General features: G+C 49.1%; 1 protein-coding gene across 2 annotated transcripts in view; it reads right to left on the bottom strand.

Moving 5' to 3' along the window:
* The window catches only part of RTTN (rotatin), a 368,340-nt gene that overhangs the window by 121,652 nt on the left and 229,579 nt on the right, over nucleotides 1-17,109 (bottom strand). The gene's annotated exons all lie outside the window — the stretch shown is intronic.

Here is a 17,109-nt window from a genome sequence, read left to right as displayed (position 1 = left end):
TGCGGTCAGGGAAACTTTGCATCTACAGGAAGCAGCAATGCCAGAGACTAGTTCAGTTTCTTTCTTTAAATGTAAGAAGAAAGATGTATCCGTTTTCCCATTTTGAGGTAATTTTAAAATAAGCATGGTTAAAACCGGATTCCAAATTTCATATTCCAAAAAAAGTTAAGTGTCTTTATCATTTTCCAGAAGAGGATACCAAGCTTTGGGAAATTCCACCCACGGTGGATGCTCCTATTGCTAGGTTGGTAAGGAATACTGTTATTCCTACAACACAGTCTAACTCCTAAAGATCCTATGTATAGAAAGAATGAGGCTGTACTTACATCTTTATTCACTTTGTCAGAAGTCTTGCTGCATCCAATTCTGGCCAGCGCCTGGGTGTTAAAGGCTATCAAATGCCTGGATGAACCAGATGATTACTGATTTTCAATCATGGGATGTGTTTGAACTCTTGATCATTTTGGAAGCTATAACTTATATAGGTGACACTTTAATAGATACTATTCAGGTGAAGTCTCATATTTAATCTTTGGTCATTTCCACCAGGCGTTCGCTATGGCTTAAAACATGGAAGGCAGACATAGAATCCAAGCATGCTTTAGAGGCACTGCCCTTTGAAGGAGGTTCTTTGTTTGGTCCAGATTTAACTAAAATAATTTCTCAGGTTACAGGAGAAAAAAAAAAGTCCTTACCTTCCTGTAACTACACCTAAAACAAAGTCTCCTAGGTTTTGTTACTTTCGGACTCAAGGCTGAGGAAATTTCAGGCCTTTCCGAGGTGTGCCTAGGGATCCCTGAAGAGGGACCTTTAGGGGGCGTGCTATTCCTGGCACCAGTTGCTAAGACAGCAGGTCAATCCACATGACTGTCAAAGGACTGGAAAGTCGCTTACTGAAATTCTGAGGAGCTTGGAATCAATCCAATCTGGATTTTTGGGTAAGTCAAATAGTAACCAGTGGTTACATTTTGGATTTGGCGGGTCCTGTTCCAAAAAGATTCTTTTCCACTCTTCTCCCTGTGGATGGTTGCAGAAAGGTGGCTCTCATACAGTCAATTTCTGTGCTTTCCGATTCCAGGGTAATTATTCCGGTACTAGAGCAAGACCTGGGGTTCTACTCCAGTCTTTTCTTTACGTCCCATTCTCAACCTCAGGAGGTTAAATGCTTATCTCCAATTAGAAAAATTCAAGATGGAGTCAATAAGGTCAGTCATTTGTTCCATGGTGGTAGGGGAATTTCTGGCTTCCATATATCTCAACGATGCCTACCTCCATATTCCTATATTGTGGGGTCATCAGCATCTTCTGCAGTTTGCAGTGAAACATCGGCATTTTCAGTTTCAGGCTCGACATTTGGTTTGGCTACCACTCCCAGAGTCTTTACAAAGGTTATGGCACACATGATATCCTTACTCAGGAGTGGTGGGATAAATGTGTTGGCTTATCTGGATGATTTGTTGCTTAAGGCAGCCTCAATAGCCCTATTGCAACAGCATTTTCAGATTACCTTAGGTATGCTCCAGAGATTCGGCTGGATCATCAATTTCCCCAAATCAAATTTAATTCCATCTCAGAGGATTGTATTTTTGGGTCTTCTCTTTGACACTCAGTGTCACAGAGTGTTTCTTCCTCAGATACTTCGAAAAATGGTGGCTTCATTCAAAGCTGTTCCTTTCACCAGATTTCATGCTCGTCCAATAGAAAACCAATTGCTTCATCGATGGGTGAAGCCATAACCTCAATTAAACAGGCAGATGTTCAGATTATCTCTGCAGACCCGGCAGTCTCTCCGGTGGTGGTTACAGGGTGCAAATCTGAACAGGGGTTGCCAATTGTCAGTAATAGATTGGACCATTGTCACCACGGATGCCTAACAGGGGGGGCGGTGGTTCTAGACAGAGACAGGGTCTGTGTTCTGTCCAAGAAGTGTCTCTTACCATTAATATACTGGAATTAAGGGCAATTCGATATGCATTGATTCAGACTCAATGCCATCTAAGGAATTTACTAGAGCAAATCCAATCAGACAATGCCACGGCAGTTGTTTACATAAACAAGCAGGGTGGCACACGCAGCTGTCAAGCAATGAGGGAGGTTTCTTACATCCTTCATTGGGCAGAAAATTCCAGCTACTTCAGCAATTTACATTCCGGGAGTGGACAATTGGGAGTCAGACTTCATAAGTCGCCACAGTATCTACTCAGGGGAATGGGAATTACACCAGCAGGCGTTTGCAGAAATAGTTGCCAGATGGGGATCTCCAGACATAAATCTAATGGATTCTCCTCTCAACAAGAGGCTTCCAAGGTACAGATCTCAGTCCCGGGATCCTTGGGCATCTCTGGTGGATGCCATGACAGCACCTTGGGTGATCCTGCTGGAATACATCTATCAAATTTTTCGGGAGCATACAGTACCTGCAAATAGTACGTATTCCCTAAATGTATCTACAAGGAACAGCAACAGATATTGGAGATACCTGCTGCAATCCTCTATTTTCATTTGCAAAATAAGCCCCCTTTGTTTTTTTGGGAGGTTGCTTCAATGCTTAATATATCAAGCATTCCTGCGCTTGGTCCTGGGAGTTAACAACATCTTTAGATGGCATTAGCCACTGTACCCTATGGGCTACTTACCACATATTTCTTTGGAAGTGGAATCCGTAGCATCCCTCCACGGTGATGTCCATTTGCACATGTGGCGGCAGATGCTGGCGCATGCACAGTACCACCCGGGCGGCAGAAGCAGGAAGTAAAGTGATCACATATGCGATCACTTTACTTCTTACTGATCGTGGGGACAAGCTCTTTTCAAAGCTCCTGTTATAGTGACACAATAATGATACATTCCTGCATATAAAGAAATACTTATTTCAGCGAATTACGATGATAATGTACCTTTAATATCAAGGGCACATCGTAAAAGAGTAGTTATGGTAGATTTACCTTTGTTAACTCTCTTTCTTCAAAGTCAATAGGGTCCAGAGGGAGACAATGGGGTGTATGTGGTGGACAGGAGGACTGGACACCAAACAGTTAAGATTTTGCTATTCCAGGATTCTCCGGTCCTTCCCTCCTATACCCCGCCCACAGCCTGAGGCAATCAGTTTTGTTAACATGCCCAATGCATGAGCAGGATAGGAGAGAAGGAAGACTGGTACATGAAAGAATCACACTCTGAGAGGCAAATGTATCAAGAGCACAGAACCTAAGACAGTTGTGGACAGAATACCACGTGGCCGCCTTGCACAAATGTTCGGCAGACGCGCCACGGCATGCTACCCACAAGGGACCCAGAGAGCAAGTAGAATGATCAGAGACAGTAGCCAGCACAGGAAGACCAGCCTGCGAGTAAGCCTGTGAGATAGTCACACAAAGCCATCTGACCAGAGTCTGTTTATTAGCTGCCCACCCCTTCTTGTTAAATCCATATAGGACAAAGAGGGAATCTGTTTTCCTGATGGAACTTGTATGATCCACGTAGATCCTATGAGCACAGACCACATCCAACGAGGCCTCACCTGCCGAGAGGTCTAGTGATAGGAAGGCTGGAACTACAATTTCCTCATTAAGGTGGAAACAAGAAACCACCTTGGGAAGAAAGCCAAGGCAAGTCCAAAGAACAATCCTGTCCTGATAAAAAGCAGAAATGGAGAGTGACAGGAGAGCGCACCCAAATCCGACACCCTACGGGAAGACGCAATAGCCAGAAGAAAAAGAGTCTTTCCAGTGAGCCATTTGACGTCTTTTGAGTCCAGTGGTTCAAACGGAAGTTCCTGAAGTGCATGGAGAACCACTAACAAATCCCAAGGAGCCACAGGAGGGACTAAGGGCGGTTGTATATGGAGGACACCCTGAAGGAAGGTGTGAAAATCCAGTAGTGCAGCAATTCTGCACTGGAACCAGATGGACAGAGCAGAGACGTGCACTTTCGGAGAGGCCAGACGGAGTTTGAGAACCAATCCAGCTTGAAGGAAGGCAAGAATCTGAGAAACATGAAAAACTTGAGTGTCATAGCTTCTGGTAGCACACCACTGAAAGTATGTATGCCACACCCGGTGATAGATCCGGACGGAGGCCGGCTTATGCACTCTGAACAGGGTCTGGACCACAGAGTGAGAAAACCCTTTGGACCTTTAGCGGGATGTCTCAAGAGCCACGCTGTCAAAGACAGACAGACCAGGTCTGGATGTAGACAGGAACCCTGAGACAACAGGTCCAGTCATTGAGGAAATTAGACAGGTGTGTCTATGGAGAGACTTTGAAGACCGGAGTACCAATAGCTTCTGGACCAAGCCGGAGCTACCAACAGGACCATGCCACCATCTTGCTTGAACTTGCGAAGGACCCCGAGGAAGAAGAGAGACTGGAGGGAAGAGGTACGCCAAATGGTAAGTCCACTTCACTGACAAGGCATTCATGCAACCTGTTTCAGGGACCCTTATCCTGGACTTGTATACTGGAAGCTTGTGTTTGTGTTGTGAGGCCATGAGATTCATGTCCATTAGACTAATTTGTCCACCAGGAGCTGAAAGACTTCTGGGTGTAAAGACCACTCCCCAGCGTGCACATTGTGATAGCTGAGGAAATCTGCTTTCCAATTGAGAATCCCCAGGATGAACAATGTGGAGATGGCGTTCAGTCCATGTGAGAATGTGTGACACTTCTGCCATTGATGACCGACTTTTAGTGCCTCCCTGGTGATTGAGGTAGGCCACCGCCATGGCGTTTTTGGACTGTACTTGTCCTAGCCTGCTCTGAAGAATATCCTGAGCCAGTGAGGGCGTTGATTGGTAAGATCACCTCGGCTGGTGTCCAGCGTCCTTGGGAGGAGTGCTGGCCGGTCACTGCGCCCTACCTGTGGAGGCTTGCGTCCGTGGTGAGGAGTACCCATTCCGGGATCCAAAGAGGCAACCTTTGTGAGACATCTGTAACTACCAAAAGAGGGACAAACTGCTGGAGAGAGGACCATCATCTGGGATCTGATCAGATGGGGCAGCCCAATCCACCTGGAGAGGATTAGGTGGAACTAACCAAATTCCCCCATGTCGAAGGTGGATACCATGGACCCCAAGGTCTACATTGCTGAGTGGATTGACACTCGGCGACTGTGGAGTAACTTGCACACTTGTTGCTGCAGTGCGGAGTTCTTGTCTGCTGTCAGGAAAATTCTCTGAGCCTGAGAATACAGAAGAGCTCCAAGACTTTTTCCAGTTGATCAACCAGCCGTGCCTCTGTAGAAAGGTAAACGTTACCCGAAGATGGCGGTGAAGGACCACTGGAGAGCATGCTAAGAGCAAGAGGTCATCCAGGATTTTGATAAAGACCCGCAGAGCTGTTGAAAGACCAAAAGGGCAGTGCCTGAAATTGAAAATGTTGCTGTAGGACAGCAAACAGGAGATACCGCTGATGGGAGGGCACTATAGGTAGATAAGCTTCCTGAATGTCTTGAGATACCATAAAGTCCCCAGGTTCCTTAGCTAGGACAATAGAGCAGATGGTTTCCATACGAAACTTGGGCACCCTAATAAACTTGTTCAAACTTGAGGTTGAGGATAGGCCGATGAAACCCATTGGGCTTCTGAACCAAGAAAAGGGTGAAATAATAACCGTTCTCACCCTGTGACAATGGGACTGGAATTACTACCCCTGCATGCAGCAAGGACTAAATGGCCTTCTGGAGGAGCAGGGCTTTGCTCGGGTCTGATAGAGGGCCTGTGTAAATGAACTGCTGGGGGGGGACATCTCAGGAATGAAAGGGCGTACCCGTGAGAGACCATTTCTTGTACCCAGGCATCTGTGGTGGTCTGACGCCAGAATAGGGCGAACTGAAGAAGTCAGCCTCCCACTCTGGGATCCCCCAGGCGGAGGCCCATCAGGCTAAAGGTTTGCCCTCGGATGTAGCAGCTGGATGTCTGGTGGCCAATGCCTGCTTGGTCCTGAGCTTGGAGGCTTTTGTGAATGCTGACTGCTGAGGAAGGACTGACCTTTAGCTTTTTCCTGGGGATGAAAGGACCTAAAGGATGACATTTAAGGCCTTGGTGTAAATGCTGAGGTCAAAAAAGCCATCTTAAAAGCTGCTAAGGTAGCCAAAAACTTGTCCAACTCTGGGCCAAACAGAATCTCCCCAGTGTAAGGCAGTGATTCCAAGGCCTTCTTAGAGTCCTTGTCAGCCTTCCATGAATGAAGCCAAATGATACGACGGCCTACCACCGAAGTAGCAGATGCCTTGGAAGCCAGGAGACCAGGATAGGATGCATCCCTGGGAGATGTAGGAAAGCTGTTCCCGGGAGGCATCAGAGGCAAATGTGTCCTCTAGACCATCTGCTCATCTCTCAATGGCTTTTTTCTCCTGTAAGAGAACAAACAGATTTGAGGCAAGCTTCAATCTTCTTATTCGTTGTGTCCTTTAGGAAGGATGCTGTTAGGATAGATAAAGTAAAGCTTTTACCTAGACACGTCCTACTGCTGGGGGAGCTTCCCATTTAGCGCAATCAGCTGCTGGAATAGGATAAAAAGAAACCAGGCATTTTGCGGGTTGAAACTTTTTACTTGGCGTATTCCATGCTTCGCTCATGAGCTCAGAAAGCTGATCAGAGTGAGAAAATTCTGCTAAAACCACTTTCTGTCTCTTAAAAAAAGTAGAGATATAGTATCTCTTTTTCTATGAGGTCCACAGGTTGACCTTGGGGTATAGGTGATGCAGAGTCATCCGGGCACCTTATGCAGTAAATTATTTTCCCAGGATGCAATGGGTCTCCCTCTATACCCCGCCCCCGGGCTGGAGGCTCCTCAGTAACGTTGCAAGCCAAAGGCCGGAGAAGGATAAAAGAGAGAGAAGAAAGTCCGGAACACACTAGAATCACATTCTCACACAGAAGAGACGGAAAACCGGTGACCAGAGTGAAGCCCAACTGAAGCACAGGTGCATCAGGGCGGGTGCCCTGTGGACCTCGTAGAAAAAGAGATAATGAGGGTAAGTTCTTACCATATCTCTACTTTTCTTCTTCAGGCTCAATAGAAGGTCCACAGGGTGACCTTGGGGACTCCCAAAGGAGTATCCTCAGGGGTGGGGGATGCTCCTGTGCAGAAAGGAGAATCCACCGCTCAAAGGAAGCATCCTGAGTGGCAAAGGTATCAAAAGTGTAGCGCCTCAAAAAAGTCTGAATAGAAGACCACGTGGCTGCCTTACAAAGCTGTACAGCTGAGGCACCACGACGAGCTGCCCTTGAAGGGCCCACAGACCGAATAGAATGAGCAGTAACAGAGGGCGGGACTGGAAGGCCCTCATGAATGTAAGCCTCAGAGATAGTCATTCGAAGCCATCTAGCCAAAGTTTGTTTATTGGCTGGCCATCCTCTCTTGTGGAAACCATAAAGAACAAACAAGGAGTCTGATTTCCGAAGGGAACTGGTACGATCCACATAAATCTTGAGGGCACATACCACATCCAATGAGGCCTCCCCTGCCGAGAGGTCTGGGGAATTAAAGGCCGGTAAAATAATTTCTTCATTAAAGTGGAAACTAGAGACCACCTTAGGAAGGAACCCAGGGCGAGTTCAACGCACTGCCCTGTCCCTGTGAAAAACTAGAAATGAGGAACGACGAGAGAGCCCCCAATTCAGAAACTCTTCTGGCGGAAGCAATGGCCAGAAGAAAAACAGTCTTGGCAGTAAGCCATTTGAGATCCACTGAGCCCAGTGGTTCAAAGAGAGGGCCCTGGAGGGCCCCTGAGGACAACAGACAAATCCCAAGGCGCTACAAGAGGGACAAAGGGAAGCTGGATACGAAGGATCCCCTGCAGAGAGGTGCAGATGTCAGGAAGAGGAGCAAGTCTTCGCTGGAACCACACCGAAAGGGCCGAGATATGGACCTACAGTGTAGAAAGGCGGAGACCAAGGTCCAAACCCGCCTGCAGGAAAGCCAACACTCTGGATATCCTAAACACCTGGGGGTCATAACTTTTTGGACGACACCATTCAAAATAGGTATGCCATACCCTGTGGTAATCTCTAGCAGAAGCAGGTTTATGTGCCCTGAGTATGGTGTTAACCACAGAGACGGAAAAACCCTTGGACCTTAAGAGGGATGTCTCAAGAGCCTCGCCGTCAAAGACAGATGACCCAGATCTGGGTAGAGGTAAGGACCATGAGACAACAGGACCGGCCGTTGAGGCAACAGCCACGGAGTGTCGATGGAGAGACTCAGAAGATCTGAGTACCATGGACGTCGAGGCCACCAGCAGGACCGTCCCTCCCTCTTGTTTGAACTTCCGAATTACTCGAGGAAGGAGGGAGATTGGAGGAAACAGGTACACAAACTGGAAAGTCCACAGAACTGACAAAGCGTCCACCAAGAGAGCACTGACGTCTTTTGTCTTGGACCCGTACTGAGGTAGCTTGTGATTTAGTTGAGAGGCCATGAGATCCACGTCTGGAAGGCCCCACCTGTCCACTAGGTGCTGAAACACTTCTTGGTGAAGAGACCATTCCCCTGGATGCATGTCGTGATGGGCGAGGAAGTCCGCTTCCCAAATCAGCACTCCTGGAATGAACACCGCCGATATGGCTGGTAGGTGGCCTTCCATCCATGTCAGAATGCGTGACACCTCTGTCATTGCCGCCTGACTTCGAGTTCCTCCTTGAAGGTTTAGGTAAGCCACAGTCGTGGCGTTGTCTGACTGCACTTGCACGGGCTTTCCGTGAAGCAGCAGCCTGGCTTGTTGTGGGGCCCTGAGGACTGCGCAAAGTTCCAATATGTTGATTGGAAGCGCAGATTCCTCAACGGTCCACCTTCCCTGAAAGAAGTGTGGACCTGTCACTGCGCTCCAACCCCGAAGACTGCCATCGGTCATTAGAAGGACCCAGTCCGAGATCCAAAAGGAACGCCCCCTGGTGAGGTGTATCGTCTGTAGCCACCATGTCAGAGATAGGCGTACCTCCAGAGAGAGCACCATCATTTGAGTCCGTATATGATTGGGGAAATCCGACCCACTTGGAGAGGATTGATTGTTGCAGAGCCCGGGAATGAATCAGAGCATACTCCACCGTATCCAATGTCGACACCATGGATCCCAGTAACTGCATAGCTGACCGGACTGACACTCAGCGATTGTGAAGGCACCTGCATACACGCGTCTGCAAAGTGGAGATCTTTTCTGCTGTCAGAACAATCCTTTGCTATTGTGAATCCAACAGGGCTCCTAGATGGAGCATCCTTTCAGACGGAATCAGTGAGGACTTCTTCCAATTTGTCAACCACCCGTGTACCTGGAGCACAAATATCGTTAGCTGCAGTGAAGCATCTCTGGGGACCCTGCTAGTAGCAAGAGGTCGTCCAGGTAAGGTTACAGGCGGATCTCCTGTATCCGCAAATGGGCTGCCATTACCGCCATGACCTTTCTAAACACCTGAGGTGCCGTGGCACGGTTAAATGACAGAGCCTGGTACTGGAAATGCTGTTGTGACACAGCGAACCTGAGAAAACATTGGTGAGCTGAAATAATTGGAATATGCAGGTATGCATCCTGAATATTCAGGGATACCATAAAATCCCCAGGTTCCATAGCCAGTATAACTGAGCGTAGGGTTCCCATTCTGAACCTGGGTACATTGAGGAATTTGTTCAGAGACCTGAGATTGAGAATAGGACGGTAAGAACTGTTTGGTTTCTGGACTAGAAAAAGGCTGGAATAATAACCCATTCCCCTTTGGGACCGGTACAATGACCCCTGCCTGCAGCATGGATTGTACCACCTCTTGAATAGCCAAAGCCATGTCCGAGTTTTTCGGAAGTCCTGTGCAAAAGAATTGATAGGGAGGCCTTCTGTGCAAGGAGAGGGTGTACCCCAGAGAGACCACTTCCTTCACCCAGGAATCCGTGGTAGTTTGACACCAGTACTGGGCGAAATGAAGAAGTCGGCCTCCCACCCTGGGGTCCCCCAGGAGGAGGTCCGTCCCGTCAAGTGGAGGGCTTGTCATCAGGCTTAGCAGCCGGACGTCTGGTACTCCAGGGCTGCTTCTTAAGCCTGGCAGATTTTTGGTGGTGGACGGCCTGGGAAAGGATTGAATTCTAGCCTTACCTGGGGCCCGATAGGTCCAAAACGACAGAGTCCGAGCCCCCGAAGAGGTTGGAGCAGAAGGCAGACAAGCCGACTTAGCTGTTGCTAAGGTATTCACAATTCTGTCCAAATCAGGGCCAAACAAGACTTTACCATCATAAGGCAAACACTCCAACCCATTCTTGGATTCTGCGTCAGCCTTTCAAGAACGGAGCCACAGAGAGCAGTGAGCTGCAATGGCCGCCGAAGAATTCCTGCCATTTAGTAAGGCAATATCCAATGCTGCCTCATTTATGTAAGTAGCAGAATCTTGGAGGTTTCCCATAAAATTCAGCTGTTCTTTGGTAGCATTTGGGGCTAAGGATGTTTTCAGGCTGTTAGCCCAACATTCCATGGCCCGAGCCAGCCAGCAAATGGCCATAGCTGGTCTGCATGAAGCCCCCGAAAGGGAATAAACAGAGTTAAGGCAGATCTCTACCTTCCTATCTGTAGGATCCTTCAGGGATGACATGGAAGGCATAGGTAGCGTTGCGCTTTTTACCAAGCGAGTGACACGGGAATCCACCCCCGGGGGAGTCTCCCACTTGGAAAAATAATTCTCAACAAAAGGATAAGTCGGGACTAGATGCTTTTGTGGCTGATAACACTTCCCCGGCGTTTTCCAGGCTACCTCCAAGTGATTCCCCAGTTGGTCAGACAAAGGGAATATAGCCTCAGTCACATTTTCTTCCATGAAATATGCATGCCTAGACTTATGCATGCTTAGGCTCATCCTCAATGATCAGGGCTGCCTTCACAGCCTGTATCAAACCAGGAATATATATTTTTTACATGATCCCCGCCTCTTGAGTAGGGGGCTCAGAGTGAGACTCATTGGAGAGCAGTCCATCATCAGATGATACCTCATTGTCCCCACACAGAGTAGATTGTGATGACAGCAGGACCCCCTTAGTCGGTCTACTGATGGGTGCATCATTATGCCGACCCTCAGTCACACCTTGCAATACAGCGGGAACTGTATTAACCCACTGAGGGGGTAAAACCTGTGTGGGTACAGATGGTTGCAGCAAGTTCTGCACTGGCAAAAGATGCTGCTGTTGAAAACCGAACTGTGGAAACACAGGAAGGCCAGCCAAACGTCCCGCAATGGTTGTCAGTGCTTTTGCAAAGCACACTCATGGTGGCTCCTCCTGAGCGGCATAAGTCACAGAGGAACCTGGAGGAGTATAACACCGCAAACATAACTCCTCAGAGACTATGTCCCCTGCCCCTAAAACCGCTGTACATTTCTTACAGAGCAGTTTATTAGGTGCCAAATTAGGCACATCACTCTCACTGCCACTCATAGTGAAGAGGATACCACTCAATAGATGTGACTGTATAAAAAGGTCACAGCCTGCGACTTTTAGCCACACCTGCACAACACCGATGCTATGGCTCAGAATAGCAGAATAAGTACAGGGATAGCAAAAAATGGCTGACAGTTTTTAAGAAAGAGAAACTCAGATAGCGCTAGCATACAGTCGCAGACAAATGCAGAATAATAAAAATACCTACACTTAATGGCACTTACTAGTCAACTACAGATACTTAGCACCTAGTAGGACAAAGTGCTACATACGCTGATCACCAACAGGAGGAGAGGTATGTAGGGGGACCTGTACTCCGCACCGCCCTCCGAGATCTGTGACACGCAGCCAGGAGAAATCCTCATGGGGGGGTGGAGATGGAAGGAGGAAGCTATCAGGGTTTAGCCAAACCGCAGTGGAAAGGCGCGCTGTACAGCGGGAAGGAGCAGGCTGTTAGACAGAAAAGGCTGCCTCTCCTGGCCAGCGTTTACCCCCTACGACGCTGGAGCGTTCCCGCCAACTCCAGCCCACTGCCCCAGGTGGCTTTGTGGAAGCGCAGGACTCAGTGCCTGGTTCCACATGCTGTCAATCCCAGGGAGTCCCCAGCCCTGGAGGAAAAAGACTGCGATTCGCACGCACCAGCGCAGTGCATGTCGTGTACCTGCTGCCCCATAACATCCGGCCGCAGTCTAGGGATCCTGCGGGGTTTCTGCTAACCAAGACCCCGGAGGCCCGCCGAGATCCCCGGATCAGTACCGGCGTCTCGGCGTCAGCAGGGTGATGACGCGGCAGTGCGAACTTCTACTGGACTGTCTGTGCTGCCGCACTAGAAGAATCTTCAAATTTCAGGGCCTGTTTAGCAGCAGCCCCACTGCGTGTTCAGTGACAGACTCCGGCCGGGTACCCAACGAAACTGAGGAGCCTCCGGCCCGGGGGCGGGGTATAGAGGTAGACCAGTTGCATCCTGGGAGAAGAATTTACTGCGTAAGGTTCCTGGATGACTCTGCATCACCTATACCCCAAGGACACCCCGTGAACCTTCTATGGATCCTGAATTAGAAAGTGGCTGTTTTGTTTAAGGAGCGGGCTCAGCATCTTCTATCTGAATAATTGATTTGACAGCCCGCACTAGTGCAGGTACATTCACTTTAGACTGAGGCTCCGCCTCCCCTGAGGGGGACTCTGTGAGAGAGAAATCTGCGTCTTGTGCCTCCCCAGATGACACCTCAGAATCTGAGAGCTGTGTAGATTGTGATAGCAAGGTACACTTAGTAGTTTTACTGGGTAGGGGTTTCTCACTTTGCAACAATTGTTGAAAAGCTGTGGAAGTAGCCGCTACACTCTGCATTGAGGTAGAATGCTGGTCTACCCATGGAGGAGGCATAGGAGGGACAGGTATCACCTGTACCTGTTGTGGCAACCCCATAGGAGGAATTACTTCCAAGACTACTAGGCGGTCCACAATTGCAGCTAACACCTATGAGAAGGAAGCCCAGGGGGGTCCCTGAACAGGGGCTAGTTGGCCCAGTGTATTATAACAAGTTGCACATAGCCCATTCTGAATTAAATCCTCCTGGGTTAAGCCTGCTGAACAGGACCTGAGAGCAGTATAGGTGCAGCAGTCTATTTGCTACCCTCACCTTTGCTACACATAGCTGCAGGATAGTACAGCACACAATATGGCACTGAGCAGCATGTAACCACAGTATGTGACAGCCTTCACAAATACAAGTAGTTGTTAAATACAGGGAACCCCATATACACCGGTATTCCAGGGTTATTGTGAAAGAAAAGGGAAAGGCACAAGCTGACAGCAGAGTGAGAAAAACACAGACAGCAACGCTAGCATAAGTCACATACAATGCAGAAAATAAATATAACTGCAATGGGCACTAAAATAAACTACTCAGACCGCAGTGGCTGATAGGCTATAGTGCTACATAACGTGGCTCCTAGGAGAGGTATATGAGGAGACTGGATCCAGCGTTCCCGGAGAAAGCCATGGCTGGCTTTTAGAAAATGGGCACCGGAGGTCTCTCAGGGGGCGGGGAGAGAAAGAGGAACAGCTTAGAGGCGGCAGGACCGCAGTGGAATGACGCTCTGAGCTGGGGGAGGGGGCACAGAAAAAGAGAACTGACCTCCCCTAAGCTGACATTAACCACCGGTTCCCTGGCCTCTAGCGCCAGTAACGTTAGCCCTGGTGGTCTAGTAGTGTCCCGGATGGACCAGTGTCCACATCAGCACCTCCGGTCTATCTCCAGACACCGGAAGTATGACTGCGCTAGACGTTGATTCCCGCAAGTGGGAACCCACCTTACCTGTCCCCGTGTCCTGGCTGGCCCACCGATGCACCGCCGAAAGTACCATGCCGAGGGCTGGCGTTGCGGCACCACGGAGGGGAGATGGAACAGCAGCACAGACATCCGAAGGACTGTCTAGTGCTGCTTGATCTGTCTTTAAGTTAAAAGAAATAAAATAAAGCTTGAACTGCTTAGAGCAGCCCCACTGTTCTAACGGTGATCCAGCTCCTGCCGGACACCGAGACAAACAGATTACCTTAGGCCAGGGCCGGACTGGGACTAAAAATAGGCCCTGGCATTTCAAAAGCACACAGGCCCACCTCGCGTCAGCATCTGGCTCCAGGCAAAGACTCCTCCCCTTACTATTCATGACCCCTCCCACTTCTTAGTCTATGCTCATATAAATATAATTAATATTAGAACAACATACAAGCAGTGGCGTAACAAGGGTATTTAGAGCCCAGGGCAAATTTAAGAATGGAGACCCCTCCTATGTGCACGTCAAAAAAATGGACGTGGTCACTTAAAAATGGGGCGTGTCAACATGACACACCCCTTTCTCGTCACTCTGAACATGCCTTTCGATATGCACCTTAACTAGTGTTCACTCTAGCTGCGGCGACAGGCAGGGCGCTGGAGCTAGAGAGGGCACTTCCGTGTGCGCACGCCCAAAAAGGCGTGGCCATTGAAAAGGAGGCATGTCTAAGACGTGTCCCCTTTTCATCACTCTTGGGGGCGTGCCTGGCACTTATGGACACGCCAGGCAGCCCCCTTATATAGTGCCCCACATGCGCCAAGCGTCTATTCTCCAGTGGTGACTGGGTCACCGCACATTTCCCCACCCGCGAGACACTGTGACCCGCGGGTGAAGACGGCATCCGCAGGCTGTGAGGGCAGGGCACTTTTTGCCCTCCTTCTGAAGAGCAAGGTGCTTTTTGTCCTCCTTCTGAAGGGCAAGGTGCTGTTTGCCCTCCAGAAGGAGGACAGGGCGCCGTGCCACGCTAAAACAGCCTAGCGGGAATGCTACTTAACTCCAGTAGTGCCCCTTATACAGTACCCCCAGTATGCAATGTCCCCAGTTGTGGTCCTTCTTATGCAGGCCCCTAGTAGTGCCCCTTATACAGTACCCCCAGTAGTGGTCCCCCTTATGCAGCCCCCCATTAGTTCCCCTTATACTGTACCCCCAGTATGCAATGCCCCCAGGAGTGGTCCCCCTTATGCAGCCCCCATTAGTTCCCCTTATACAGTGCCCCTAGTAGTGGTCCCCCTTATGCAGTGCCCCTTATATACTGCCCCCAGTAGTAGTCCCCCCCTAATGCAGTGCCCCCAGTAGTGGTACCCCCTATGCAGTGCCCTTTATATAGTGCCCCCAGTAGTAGTCCCATGTCATGCCCCTAAGAGTGGTCCCCCTTATGCAGGCCCCCAGTAGTGATCCCCCCTATCCAGTGCCCATTATACAGTGCCCCCAGGTGTGGTCTCCCCTATGCAGGCCCCCAGTAGTGGTCCCCCTTATGCAGGCCCCCAGTAGTGATTCCCCTATTCAGTGCCCCCAGTATTGGTCCCCCCCAGTGCAGTGCCCCTTATATTGTGCCCCCCCAGTAGTAGTCCCCAGTAGAGGTCCCCCTCCTGATACAGTGCCCTCAGCAGTAGTTCCCCCCCAGTAGAGGTCCCACCGATGCAGTAGTCCCTCCAATATTAGTCCCAACCCTCCCCAGTAGTAGTGCCCTCCTCCTCCGATGCAGTGCAGTGCAGATACAAACATGTAAAAAATAAATAAATAAATACACTTACCTGAATCCACGCTCCGGCCACAGCTTCCGCTGCCGCACGTCAGTCCTCCCGGGCTGGCGCGCTCTGCATTTTGGGAGAGACGTCATGACGTCTCTCCCATTACCCTCTGCAAGAGCCGGAAGGCGGAGCTCATGAGTGAGCTCCAGCCCGGCTCTTGCAGTGGGCGCCGCAGCCAAAGAGAGTCTGTCTGACTCTCAGTGGCTGCTAATACACACACACATCGCTGCCGCACGGCGGCGATGTGTGCGCAGCAGCCATCCTCAAACCCGGCTGCGGCTCGCGTAATGACGTTATGACGCGGCCGCATCATGATATCACGCAATGACGCGGTCGCGGCGAGAGGTGAACCCAGTCGGGTAGGCCTGCGCTCGCCCAGACCGGCCCATCTGACATTTGCCAGAAGTGCCCGGTGGCCAGTCCGGCCCTGCCTCAGGCTGTGGGCAGGGTATGGCGGGAGGAAGGATAGGAGCATCCTGGGATAACAAAAGCTTAACTGTTTGGTGTCCGGTCCTCCTATCCACCACCTACACCCCACATTGTCTCCCTGTGGAGTCCTATGGACCCTGAAGAAGAAAAATTAATAAACATGCCCCACTGTCACTCAGCTTTGCTCCTACAATGTTGCTAAATATTTCCTCTATTCCAGAACAGCACTGCCTCATATGTTATCTTCAACTGTTGTACAGTACATAGCAGCTAAAGTATTTAATGAGCAGCATTTTGCATGAATCAAGCTCTGGGGTGGATGCAGCTGTTTTGCATGGGTGCACTATTTTACTGATACAATCTTTATTCTGTCTTTGGAAATGTGCATTTTCCTGATTACTATGAAAAGAGCTGGGTCAACTACAGTAAATTCTTTCTGCTGTGTAGAGTATTTAGAAGTATATAGAACACAAATTTTGCTGGCAAAAGTGCAACATTTCATAGCCAAATACGGAATAAGCCGAATATGTTTAATTTAACTTACCTTAGAAATAAGAGTGGAACCAGTGCTATAAAAGCAACATACAGTCCGGACCATAACTAGGTGTGTGAGCGTTGCCTCCTCACAGAACACAGGGCCCAGTGGACAACACCCTTGCTGCCCCATGGCCCCTGCATGCTGCCCGGATGCTTCAGGCAAGGACACCACAGCCTATATAAAGGATGACTGCATAACCACATATTGTGGGGTCACGTCACGCCACTAACACGCTTTATAAACTTCTGAAATCACTAACTGTACTTTTCCTATTATAGTACTTCAAAAGAGATTTCATTTTCGAGGTAATGGTATTACAGTTCAGTGAACTACAGTTCTTTGTTTAGGTAGCTAAAAGTCAAATTGGTATGCAATCATATAAAGGTTATCTTGTGACAATCTATAAAGAGTGTAATTGTTCAGCTGATATAACAAATTACAAAAGTAACATCTGGGCACTTTACTGTAATGCATGTTATCAAAGACAAAAAAGTCTGTACAAGCACAAAGCTTCTTTGTAAACGTCACATCACAGCTGCATACTAGTCACAAACACAACACTCTGCCCACACAAGCCTTTATCACAATGTGTTTGTTATATAATTGTGAATTATGTTCCTTTAGAAAAATCATGAGTTTTTCAGTC

Source organism: Taudactylus pleione, unplaced genomic scaffold, assembly GCF_031769625.1.
Source record: "Taudactylus pleione unplaced genomic scaffold, aTauple2 ptg000179l, whole genome shotgun sequence".
NCBI lineage: Eukaryota > Metazoa > Chordata > Amphibia > Anura > Myobatrachidae > Taudactylus > Taudactylus pleione.
The sequence above is the reverse complement of the archived record's forward strand: the minus strand, read 5'-3'. Positions and strand labels throughout refer to the sequence as shown.